Here is a 13926-nt window from a genome sequence, read left to right as displayed (position 1 = left end):
GTTGATCCACAACATCTTCCCCCTTCTTAGTCACCTGATATAACAAATCCTGACACATTGCCATGTGGGGATAGGACAAAGGACTATCAGGGTCTACGGGTTTACCATCAACTACTTTTACTTTCTCCCTGGCTTTTACCAAAGTAGGGTCATTCAACTGCTCGACGGCAAAGACCTCTCTTCTGACCTCTAAATCAGGCAGACGATCACCTGGCCCAACAACACTTCCCACCTCAATGGGAGGCACATCAGTTGGCGGGCCACCGTCACGTTCCACATTCTCTAGTTCGCCAACCGTAGTAGAAAAAGGGAATAACTCTGACTCAGAAGAAACTCCCTCCTCCACTACATCGACAACCTTCTCAAATGGATCGGGGTTGTTCACCTCTGGAACAAAACGGCTTTCCCACAACTTCCAGAAGTGAGCAAAGTCTCTCCCCAATATTGCATCATACACCAGACCATGCACCAAACCCACAGAAACTATAGCAGAGCCACATGGTGTCTCGATGTTCACCTCGGCCGTAACATAATATTGAGTATCCCCATGTATGCAGGTCACACCAACAGTTTTCCCTGTATGCCTCAAGGGGTTCACCAGCTCAGCTTTTATAAGTGTCACCAAGCTACCAGAGTCTAACAGTGCCTCTACTCGGTTGCCATCTACAGTGAGTACACACATGTGCTTATCAGTCTCAGCCTGCTGGTCAGCCGTACAGGCTATCTGTGCAAAGAAAGACCCCCTGCGGTAGACATGAGCAGTATCACATTGCATAGGTTCAGTTGTAAGTGCACAATTAGCGGCAATATGGCCGAAGCCACCACATCGGAAACACTGAGTCATATTAAAGTCTAGTCGTTTACGGGGCAAGAACCTTCCTGACCTGGCAGGCCTGTCTCCAGGTTCTACACCCTCAGTCTTAGGTAGATTCCACCGCCCAGCACCCTTCTCCCCTGGAACAGTCTTACCAGTGTCTCTGGTAGTTCGCCGGTGCGCCATCGGGACTCGGTGGGGCATACTCATCAGCTCCTCAGCCGCCACGTACCTCTCCACCAGCTCGACCAACTGGTCTGCGGACTTAGGGTCTGCATGGCTCACCCACTTGCGCTGAGTCACAGGTAATGATCGCAGGTACCGGTCCATCACGACCCTTTCCACGATCTGTGTTCCCGTCAGCGTCTCGGGCTGTAGCCATTTTGAAGACAGATGGACGAGGTCATGCATCTGTGAACGTGGAGGCTTGTCCTTATGGAACTCCCAGCGGTGGACCCGTTGGGCACGAACAAAGGTGGTGACTCCCAAGCGAGTTAGGATCTCCTGTTTTAGTTTTTTATAATCCTTGGCATCAGCCAGGCATAAGTCGAAATATGCTTTTTGTGGCTCCCCAGACAAAAAAGGTGCCACCAGACTTGCCCACTGCTCCTGGGGCCAACTCTCCCTTTCGGCCGTTCTTTCAAATGCGGCGAGATAGGCCTCCACATCATCGCCCGAAGTCATCTTTTGGAGGAAGTGACTGGCTCGTACAGAGTGAGTGGTGGTGGGAGGACGAGTATTAACATCTCTGGGCCGGGCGACCAGGTGCTGTACCACCTCTCTTATGGCCTGGCTGTTTTCCGCTAAGGCCTGGCGGGTTTCCTCAATGGCGACCTGTTGAAATCTGTGCTGAGCTCTGGTAGATTCCTGCTGAACTGCTGTAGCTTGAAGCAAGGCCTTAATAATGTCCTCCATTTTGTCCTGGGGTGTAGGATGGAAGCTGAACCTTGCCTCTCTGAGCATTGGCTGACGCCTCCTCTATGGGACTCCAAGGACACAGGGTTATTTCCACACTCACAAATTGGGTGTCTGTCCCTTTAATTTTTAAACGGAAAGTTTTCCTCTCGCTGCAACTTCAGTGTGTGTGGGTGCCCGCATTCTCCACCATATTGTGACACAGTTAGGTTAGGGGGTCCCTCTCCTGGGTAGAGGACTCCTTCCTTACACACACACACTGCAGCAGGGAAGCAGCACACCAGTCTGGATGCAAGTACAAGCTGGTCGGCGCCAGTCTTTATTGTACAATGTCAGAAACATAAAGAAAACATAAATATAAATCCTAGCCCTGTCGGGGCACTAACTTTACAGGTAGTTTCCTCACTACCAGAACCTGGCAGGGCCTAATGCCCTTGCCAGCAACAAAAGCACAGCACAACACTCACAGATAGGTATCCAAGTGTCTCTGAGCAAACTCCCTGTCTGCTCTCCCAGGTGAGACAATCAGCCCTAAACAAACTAGGCTTATATTGGCCTCTCTCAGGTGGAAAACTAACAATCCTGTTACCAGGCTGCGAGAACCAAAACCTGGAGTGGCCGTGGGTGGAGCCCTCCCTCTCCTCTCACCCACAACCCCCAGGTCCCAAACCGGCTTTTCAAAAAGCCGAAACTCAAGCCTACTACACTGCAGACTTTCTCCTGGGGGTTTAAAACACAAAAGACAGGAATCTGGGACAAATGTACCTGCCACAGACCACTTTACCAGTGATCTTATCACAATATATATATATATATATAATTAGGGATGAGCGGGTTCGGATTTATGGAATCCGAGACCCCCATTCCAAGTCGGATCCGAGTCAGGCTCGAGTCTTCCCGCCTGACTCGGATCTGAAATCGAGGCAAAATGCCATCATCCCGCTGTCGGAACTCACGGGTTTTGGATTCTTTAAAAGGTCCCTGCGTTGGCACCATTTTTCACTCTGGCTGTGGACAGTGAAGAAGGAGGGTGGGATTTAGGGCTGGCTGGGCTGTGTTGTGCTGTGCTGCTGTTGTCCATTGGGGCTGTGTCCACTCCAAAGTCCACAGGGGCTGGCTAGGCTGTGTTGTGCTGCTGTTGTCCAAAGGGGCTGGCTGGGTTGTGTTGTGCTGCTGTTGTCCATAGGGGCTGGCTGGGCTATGTTGTGCAGTCAGTTGTCCATAGGGGCTGGCTAGGCTGTGTTGTGCTGCTGTTGTACATAGGGGCTGGCTGGGCTGTATTGTGCTGCTGTTGTCCATAGGGGCTGGGTGGGCTATGTTGTGCAGTCAGTTGTCCATAGGGGCTGTGTCCACTCCAAAGTCTATAGGGGCTGGATGGGCTGTGTTGTGCAGTGTCCCATAAAGGCTGTTGTCCTAAAGGGGTGCTGTAGTGTTGTCCAGAGGGTGATCTGTCCATCAGGGGTGCTCCCCCCAAGTGCAAAAAAAACAATTTTTTTTCTGTGTTTGTGAATTGTGTGTGCTGTAGCTGCACGTGCATCAACAAAGTAGCGCCAAACATGCGCCTGTGTCATAAATCAAGGACCGGCTGGCTCATCTGTTAAAGGTTGCTGTAAACCAAAGTGTGCTCCATCCCGCACGTGCATCAATATCACATAAATGGAGGAGAAAAATTTGTCCGATAAAAATAAAATAGGGAAAGATCAAGAACCACTTCCTCCTAGTGCTGAAGCTGCTGCCACTAGTCATGACATAAACAATAAAATGCCATCAACGTTGTCTTCCAAGGTCGATGCCCAATGTCATAGTAGATGGCATATAAAATCCAAATGACAAACTTCTGGAAAATAACCTTAAAAAATACATTTAAATCGTCTGAGGAGAAACGTAAACTTGCCAATATACCATTTACAACACTGAGTGGCAAGGAACGGCTAAGGTCTTTCCCTATGTTCATGGCTAGTGGTTCAGCTTCACATGACGATGGAAGCCCTCCTCCCGCAACAAAAATCAAATGAATTAAGCTGGCAAAAGCACAGCAAAGAACTGTGTGTTCTAAGAAGATATCACAAATCCCCAAGGAGAGTCCAAGTGTGGCTGCGGTTGCGATGCCTGACCTTCCCAATACTCTCTTTCCATCATTTGCATGCCCTCTGCAAGTGCTGGAAGGAGCACCCACAGTCCAGTTGCTGATATTCAAATTGAAGATGTCACTGTTGAAGTACAACAGGATGAGGATATTGGTGTAGCTGGCGCTGAGGAGGAAGTTGACGATGAGGATTCTGATGGTGATGTGGTTTGTTTAAATAAGGCACCGGGGGAGACAGTTGTTGTCCGTGGGATGAAAAAGCCCATCATGGTCATGCCTGGGCAGAAGACCAAACATTCCACCTCTTTGGTCTGGCAATATTTCTATCCAAATCCGGACAACAACTGTCTTGCCATATGTACCATATGTAAAGGTGAAATAAGTAGGGATAGGGACGTTAACCACCTAGGAGCATCCTCCTGCAGCGTGTTCATAAAAAGTTACTGTCAAGTTCACAAACTTTGGCTAAGACCGTAAGCAGTCCAGGGACACCTAAATCCCTTCGTCCTGTTGTATCCAAGCACCTGCAAACCACACAGTCAACTCCCTCCTCGTCAATTTACTCCTCAGTCAGGATCGGAAGTAGTCCTGCAGGCCATGTCATTGGCATGACTGACTCTTCTCCTATCCAGGATTCCTCCAGAGGATCCTGCATTGCTATGCCTACTGCTGTCACTGCTGCTGTTGCTGCTGGGAGTTATTAATCATTCCAGAGAGGAAGTAGGAACACCACTACTTCTTTTACTAAGCAATGGACCCTCCAACATTTCTTATCGAGGAGGATGAAGTATGACAGCAGTCATCCTGAAGCAAAGTGTATAACTGAGGCCTTGACTGCTATGTTGGTGTTCCATTAGTGCAGTGGGATTTAGACAATTGATGGAGGCAGTGTGTCCCCGGTTCCAAATCCTGTCTAGATTCCACTTCACTAGGCAGGCAATACCGAGATTGTACAGAAAAGTCAGAAAAAGTGTCCTCAGTTTCCTAAAAAATGCGGTTGTACCTAATGTTCACTTAACCAGGGACATGTGGACAAGTGGAACAGGGCAGACTAAGGACTATATGACTGTGACAGCACACTGGGTAGATGTATTGCCTTATGCAGCAATAACAGCAGCATCACCAGTAGCAGCAGCTCAGAAACGCCAGCTCGTTCCAAGGCAGTCTACGCTGTGTATAACCAGTTTCAGTAAGAGTCACACCACCGACAACCTCTTAGAGAAACTGAGGGAAATCATCGCCCAATGGCTTACCCCATTTAGACTCTCCTGGGGATTTGTGATATCTGACAATGCCACCAATAATGTGCTGGCATTATATCTGGGCAAATTCCAGCATGTCCCATATTTTGCTCACACGATAAATTTGGTGGTGCAGAATTTTCTGAAACACAACAAGGACGTGCAGGAGTTGCTTTGGGTGGCCCGAAAAATTTCTGGCCACTTTCGCCATTCAGCGACTGTGTGCCAAAGACTGGAGCACAAGCAAACAGTCTTGAACCTGCCCTGCCATCACCTGAAGCAAGAGGTTGTGACACGGTGGAACTCAACCCTCTATATGCTTCAGAGGATGGAGGACCAGCAAAAGGCCATTCAAGCCTATACATCCACCTATGACATAGGCAAAGGAGGGGGTATGCACCTGACTCAAGCACAGTGGAGAATGATTTCCGTGTTGTGCAAGGTTCTCCAGCCTTTTGAACTTGCCACATGTGAAGTCAGTTCAGACACTGCCAGCTTGAGTCAAGTAATTCCCCTCATCAGGCTTTTGCAGTAGCAGCTGGAGAAAGTGAAGGTGGAGCTAAGATGGAGCGATTCCGCTCGGCATGTGGGACTTGTGAATAAAGCACTTCATTCGCTTTGCCAGGATTCGTGGGTGGTCAATCTGTTGAAATCAGACCACTACATTTTGGCCACCGTGCTCGATCCTAGGTTTAAAGCCTATGTGGTGTCTCTCTTTCTGGCTGACACAAGCCTGCAGAGGTGCAAAGACCTGCTGGTGAAAACATTGTCAGCTGAAGCAGAACGTGACACGTCAACAGCTCCTTCTTCATTTTCTCTCGAAACTGGGGCTGCCAGGAAACAACTTAGGTATCCTAATCAACCCGCTGGCGGTGATGTAGTGCAGGCAGGACCAAGTTTGGACATCTGGTCCAGACTGAAAGACCTGGCAACAATTTCTGACATGTCTACTGTCACTGCAGATGATACTGTCACCGTTGACAGAATGGTGGAGGATTACATCAGTGACAGCATCCAAGTAGGCATGTCAGACAGTCCGTACCTGTACTGGCAGGAAAAAGAGGCAATTTTGAGGCCTCTGTACAAACTGGCTCTATTTTACCTAAGTTGCCCTCCCCTCCAGTGTGTACTCTGAAAGAGTGTTTAGTGCCCTGTTTAGTTCTCCACAAAATGTGGAGAAGTAGATGTTCATCAAAATGAATGATCAATTCTTCTAGGGAGACCAGCCTCCAGAACGTACAAAGGGACCTGTGGTGATGGATTCCAGTGGGGACGAATTAATACTCTGTGAAGATGAGGATGTACACAATACTGAAGAGGGTGAGGAATCGGTGGATGAGGAGGATTAGGACGACATCTTGCCTCTGTAGAGCCAGTTTGTGCAGGGACAGATTAATTGCTAGCTTGTTTTGTGGGAGCCCAAACAAACCAATCATTTCAGCCACAGTCGTGTGGCAGACCCTGGCACTGAAATGTTTGGTTTGTTAAAGTGTACATGTCCTGTTTATACAACATAAGGTTGTGTGGGAGGGCCCAAGGACAATTCCATCTTGCACCTCTTTTTTTTCTTTGCATTATGTACTGTTTGGGGCCTAGATTTTCAAACTGCCATCCTGTCTGCCACTGCAATGTCACTACTAGATGGGCCACGTGTTTGTTGCCCACTTGTGTCGCTTAGCATAGTCATCCAGCTACATCGGTGCAACCTTTTGGCCTAAAACCAATATTGTGAGGTGTGAGGTGTTCAGAATATACTCGAAATTAGTGGAATTGAATGTTATTGAGCTTAATAATAGCATAGGAGCAGAAAAACCCACAAATTCTGTGATTTTAGCTGTTTTTATGCTTTTTTTCCCAAAAAAATACAGATCCAAAACACAAAACCCAGAACCCAAAACACGAAAAAAAGATCCAGATCCAAAACCAAAACACGAAAAGTGGCCGGTGAACACCCCTAAAATATATATATATTTATATATATATATATACATATATATATACAGTGCATCCGGAAAGTATTCACAACCACAACGTTACACTTTTTCCAGATTTTGTTATGTTACAGCCTTATTCCAAAATGGAATAAATTAATTTTTGTCCTCAAAATTCTACACACAATACCCCATAATGACAACATGTAAAAAGTTTTTTTGCAAATTGAATTAAAAAAAACAAACTAAGAAATCACATGTACATAAGTATTCACAACCTTTACTCAATACTTTGTTGATACACCTTTGGCAGCAATTACAGCTTCAAGTATTTCTGAATATGATGCCACAAGCTTGGCACACTTATCTTTTGGCAATTTCACCCATTCCTCTTTGCAGCACCTCTCAAGCTCCATCAGGTTGGTTGGGAAGTGTCGGTGCACAGCCATTTTCAGATCTCTCCAGAGATGTTCAATTGGATTCAAGTCTGGGCTCTGGCTGGGCCACTCAAGGACATTCACAGAGTTGTCCTGAAACCACTCCTTTGATATCTTGGCTGTGTATTTAGGGTCATTGTCCTGCTGAAAGATGAACTGTCGCCCCAGTCTGAGGTCAAGAGCGCTCTGGAGCAGGGTTTCATCCAGGATGTCTCTGTACATTGCTGCATTCTGTCACGGTTGGAGTCTGAGTATTACCTGACTCAGGTGTTGAAGTGGATTCAGCAGAGACCAGTTTGACTGGAACCATGGTTGAGGTAAATAGCTCTATTTGCAATAGAATTGTATAGCAGTGAAAACTACCTTTGGTGATAAATGACAGGAACAGGAAACTTGTAATATTGGAGTGGAACCAGTAGAAGACTTTGAGGAACCAGACCTGGACCGGCAGGAAGACTTGCTGAAATGGACAGAATAGCAGTAGATGACTTGGAGGAACCGGACTGGGACCGGCAGGAAGATTAGCTGATTAGACTGAAGGAAAGAGTCTTCCAATAATCGCTGAACCTGGAAAAGAAACTGTAGACTTCAAACTTAAGTGAACTGGTACTGGATCTCCAGACAGGAGTAACGAGGTTTGAACTTGAAGGATTTGGAACTTGACTCTGGACTGGAATAATGTGGATCGGACTGAAGAACTTGGACTTGGACTCCGGACTGGAGTAACGTGGACTGAGCTGGCAAACTTGGAACTTGACTCCGGACTGGAGAAATTTAGAATTGAACTGATGAACTTGGAACTTGACTTCTGACTGGAGCAATGTGAATCGGCTTGGAATATCACTCCGAACTGGAGTATCGTGAAATGGACTTGGAATATCCCTCCGGACTGGAGTATCGTGGAATGGGTAACTTGGAACTTGGAACCTGGATCTGACTCCAGACTAGAGTAGAGTGGAATGGGTAACTTGGAACTTGCATCTGACTCCGGACTTTAGTAGAGTGGAATGGGTAACTTGGAACTTAGATCTGACTCCGGACTAGAGTAGAGTGGAATGGGTAACTTGGAACTTGCATCTGACTCCGGACTTTAGTAGAGTGGAATGGGTAACTTGGAACTTAGATCTGACTCTGGACTGGAGTAGAGTGGAATGAACTTGTAACTTGGAACTGACTCTGCACTGGAGTAGCGAGGAATGAACTTGTAACTTGGAACTGACTCTGCTCTGGAGTAGCGTGGAATTAACTTGTAACTTGGACGCAAAGGTTTCACACTAGGAACTCAGGAACAAAGGTCATGCTGCAGCAGGACCTCTGGATATGCCAGGTATTGCCGTTAGGATTTCCGAATATGCCAGGTATTGCTGTAAGCAGGATTTCTGGATATACCAGGTATTGCTGTAAGCTGAATTTCTGGATATACCAGGTATTGCTGTAAGCAGAATTTATGGATATACCAGGTATTGCTGTAAGCAGGATTTCTGGATATACCGGGTATTGCTGTAAGCAGGATTTCCGAATAAACTGGTCTAGGAACAAGCAGGAGCCTTGAATACCCTTTACTCTGAAGTAGCATGAACTATACACCATGGGAAGTAACGAGATGTTCAGGACCAGAATGCTATCAGAGAAGGATGTATATACCCTGGGTCTGGCAGGAATTGGTGGATGCACAACATGCAAAGGGAGTAATCACCTCTGCAGTGCTGGGAGTCAGACCTACATCTACGATTCCAATCAAGGCTAGTAGTGTTAACAGATAGAGGAGGGCTCAGGTGAATAATCACTGTGGAAAGGAGAGCACAGTCCAAATGCATACACAGAAGTGCTGCAGCCAGCATGATCAGGACAGATCTCCCAGGCGGATTACACATACAGATCCATGGGACAGCTGACAGGGGTAAGTCTCAAGGCAAAAGGTGAAAAACTAGCCAGGGTTGTGACACATTCATCTGTCCCTCTATCTTGACTAGTCTCCCAGTTCCTGTCACTGAAAAACATCCCCACAGCATGATGCTGCCACCATCATGCTTCACTGTAGGGATGGAATTGGCCTGGTGATGAGCGGTGCTGGTTTCCTCCAAACATAACGCCTGGCATTCACGCCAAAGAGTTCAATCTTTGTCTCTCATGGTCTGAGAGTCCTTCAAGTGCATTTTGGCAAACTCCAGGTGGGCTGCCATGTGCTATTTACTAAGGAGTGGCTTCTGTCTGGCCACTCTACCATACAGGCCTGATTGGTGGATTGCTGCAGAGATGGTTGTCCTTCTGGAAGGTTCTCTCTCCACAGAGGAATGATGTAGCTCTGATAGAGTGACTATCAGGTTCTTGGTCACCTCCCTGACTCGGGCCCTTCTCCCCGTTCACTCAGTTTAGATGGCTGGCCAACTCTAGGAAGAGTCCTGGTGGTTCCAAACTTCTTCCATTTATGGATGATGGAGGCCACTGCGCTCATTGGGACCTTCAAAGCAGCAGATATTTTTCTGTACCCTTCCCCAGATTTGTACCTCGAGACAATCCTGTCTCGAGGTCTACAGACAATTCCTTGGACTTCATGCACTGTCAAGTGTGGGACCTTATATAGACAGGTATATGCCTTTCAAAATCATGTCCAATCTACTGAATTTACCACAGGTGGACTCCAATTAAGTTGTAGGAACATCTCAAGGATGATCAGTGGAAACAGGATGCACCTGAGCTCAATTTTGAGCTTCATGGCAAAGGCGTGAATACATGTGATTTCTTAGTGGGGTTTTTTATTAAATTTGTAATAATCTCAAAAAAACTTTTTACACATTGTCATTATGGGGTATTGTGTGTAGAATTTTGAGGACAAAAATGAATTTATTCCATTTTGGAATAAGGCTGTAACATAAAAAAATGTGGAAAAAGTGAAGTGTTGTGAATACTTTCTGGATGCACTGTGAGAGAAAGTGTGTGTTTGTGTGTGTGTCTGTCTGTCTGTTTTTCCTTCATGCATGTCCAGAGTTTGGTAGCTCCACCAAATTTGGCATGGTGGTGTAGTTTGACCAGGATTATTTGCCTAAATTTTAACTTCGTCAGGGCCTCACAGTGTTACACAATTACATAAACTAGGACAATCTTAAATTACACAGGTACTGGGGCTGAGGGGCTGACTTCATACACAGACTGTCACACTCTGACAGGCTCATGAGCAGCTCAACACTCGATACATTCACACAGTGGCAGACAGCATAATCAATCCTCAATGTTTGATCCTAGCAAACCTAAGCATACGGTGATTACAAACAGCAGGGGAGATTGACAACAGCCACACAGTGCCAGTGTGGGTGGGCCCCCTTCTTTCTGAGAATGGGACTCCAGTCCTGGCACTCCGCTCCTCCTGATGGCAGCCCTGCTAGACGTGGTCTTCAATGTTGGTCTGCAGAGTGATTTAGGATGCAGTAACAGGGATCGCACAAGATTCCCAATTATCAGGAATCTGTGCATGGACCTGACTTTACTGCGCTTGTGCAGTATGGCCTGTGATCCTGCATACAGTCATTTCTTGCAGGTGAGTGGGTGGTGCCGGCCTCCGTTTCCCAAAATGGAGGTGTATCACCACCATTGGGGAGTAGTGGAGAGGACAGGATCTCCGTTTTACTCATCTGCAGGGGTTGGCTTGTGTGACGCCAGGGTCACTCAGCCGACCGAAGAGATCACAGCTAATCCAATGCTGCATCCTTGGATGCAGCTCGGATCAGTAATTGTAGTAAACAGCTATTGGAGCTGCTAACATGTTAGTAGCTGCGATAGCATATCCGTCCGCAGCTAAATTATCCCCTCTGTTCTGAAGTGATTTCTGAAACTCAAGTGATTTTGGAAGCGATATTGATTTATGTTCTGTTAGACAGTCTGCTCCTGATATACCCCATTCTAAACGATTTAAGAATACACCTGCCTAAACTGTCATTTACTGCTAATTTGCATAGTTTTCCAGGTTATAGGTGAGGATGATGTAAAAAAAATGAAGGCAGCAGGTGTACTTCAAGTTCCAGTCTTCAACCCGGGCAACACTGGGTGTCCAAACTAGTGTGTGTGTGTGTGTATATATACAGTCAGGTGCATAAATATTGGGACATTGACAGAATTTTCATATTTTGGCCTCTATTCACCACAACAATGGCTTTGAAATGAAACAAACAAGATGTGCTTTAACTGCAGACATTCAGATTTAATTTGAGGGTAATTACATCCAAATCAGGTGAACGGTGTAGGAATTACAACGGTTTCTATATGTGCCTCCCACTTTTTAAGGGGCCAATAGTAATGGGACAAACTAAACAATCCTAAATCTAACTTTCGCTTTTTAATACTTTGTTGGAAATCCTTTGCAGGCAATTACAGCCTGAAGTCTGGAACGCATAGAAATCAACAGACGCTGGATTTCATCCCTGGTGATACTCTGCCAGGCCTCTACTGCAAATGTCTTCAGTTCCTGCTTGTTCTTGGGGCATTTTCCCTTCATTTTTGTCTTCATCAAGTGAAATCCATGCTCAATCGGTTTCAGGTCAGGGGATTGACTTGGCCATTGCATAACATTCCACTTTTTAGCCTTAAAAAACTCTTTGGTTGCTTTTGCAGTATGCTTCGGGTCATTGTCCATCTGCACTGTGAAACGCCGTCCAATGAGTTCTGAAGCATTTGACTGTATATGAGCATAATATTGCCTGAAACACTTCAGAATTCATTCTGCTGCTTTTGTCAGCAGTCACATCATCAAGGCAGCCATACATGCCCACACCATGACACTACCACCACCATGCTTCACTGATGAGGCGGTATGTTTTGGATCATGAGCCTGCAGTTAAAGCACATCTTGTCTGTTTCATTTCAAAACCATTGTGGTGGTGAATAAAGGCCAAAATATGAAAATTATGTCAATGTCCCAATATTTATGCACCTGACTGTATATGTATATGTATATATATATTAGGGGTGAGCGGGTTCGGATTTCTGAAATCCGAACCCCCCCGAGCCCCCCCAATCCCCCCCGATCCGAGGCCGATCCGAGTCAGGCTCGACTTTTCCCGCCTGACTCGGATCTGAAATCGAGGCAAAATGTCATCATCCCTCCTTCCGGGTCTCGCGGGTTTTGGATCCTATATAAGGTACCCGCATCGGCGCCATTTTCTCACTCGGCTGTGGACAGTGAAGAGGGAGGGTGGGAGTTAGGGCTGGCTGGGCTGTGTAGTGTAGTGTAGTGCAGAGTAGTGTTGTGCTGTGCTGCGCTGTGCTGCGCTGTGCTGCTGTTGTCCATAGGGGCTGTGTCCACTACTTCAAAGTCCATAGGGGTTGGCTGGACTGTGTTGTGCAGTGTCCACTCCAAAATCCTGTGCAGTGTCCCAGTCCTAAAGGGGTGCTGTAGTGTTGTCCAGGGGGTGCTCTGTCCATCAGGGGTGCTCCCCCTAGTGCTAAAAAAAATATATTTTTTCTGTGTTTGTGAATTGTGTGCGCAGTAGCCGCACGTGCATCAACAAAGTAGTGCCAAGCATGCGCCTGTGTCATAAGTAAAGGGCTGGCTGGCTTGACCGTTAAAGGGTGCTGTAACCCCCAAAGTACACTCCAAACCAAATAAAAAAATATTTTCTGTGTTTGTGAATTGTGTGCGCAGTAGCCGCACGTGCATCAACAAAGTAGTGCCAAGCGTGCGCCTGTGTCATAAGTAAAGGGCCGGCTGGCTTGACCGTTAAAGGGTGCTGTAACCCCCAAAGTACACTCCAAACCAAATAAAAATATATTTTCTGTTTGTGAATTGTGTGCGCAGTAGCCGCACGTGCATCAACAAAGTAGTGCCAAGCGTGCGCCTGTGTCATAAGTAAAGGGCCGGCTGGCTTGACCGTTAATGGGTGCTGTAACCCCCAAAGTACACTCCAAACCAAATAAAAAAATATTTTCTGTGTTTGTGAATTGTGTGCGCAGTAGCCGAACGTGCATCAACAAAGTAGTACCAAGCGTGCGCCTGTGTCATAAGTAAAGGGCCGGCTGGCTTGACCGTTAAAGGGTGCTGTAACCCCCAAAGTACACTCCAAACCAAATAAAAAAATATTTTCTGTGTTTGTGAATTGTGTGCACTGTGGCTACACGTGCATCAACAAAGTAGCAGCGCCAAGCGTGCGCCTGTGTCATAAGTCAAGGGCCGGTTTGGACATCTGGTCCGGACTGAAGGACGTGCCAACAATTTCTGACAAGTCTACTGTCACTGCATATGTTACTGTCCTCAAAGCAGCAGCGACAAGCGTGCGTCTGTCTGTTAAAGGGTGGTGTAACCCTCAAAGTGCGCTCCACAAACAATAAAAAAATTATTATTTTTTTTTCTGTCTTTGTGAAATGTGTGGGCTGTAGCTGCACCTGCAACCTTAAAGCAGCAGCAACAAGCTTGCGTCTGTCTGTTAAAGGGTGGTGTAACCCTCAAAGTGCGCTCCACAAACAATTAAAAAATTCTTTTTTTTTCTGTCTTTGTGAATTGTGTGGGCTGTAG

The sequence above is a fragment of the Taudactylus pleione genome, unplaced genomic scaffold, assembly GCF_031769625.1.
Source record: "Taudactylus pleione unplaced genomic scaffold, aTauple2 ptg000513l, whole genome shotgun sequence".
NCBI classification, from domain to species: Eukaryota; Metazoa; Chordata; class Amphibia; order Anura; family Myobatrachidae; genus Taudactylus; species Taudactylus pleione.
This window is presented reverse-complemented; position numbering follows the sequence as displayed.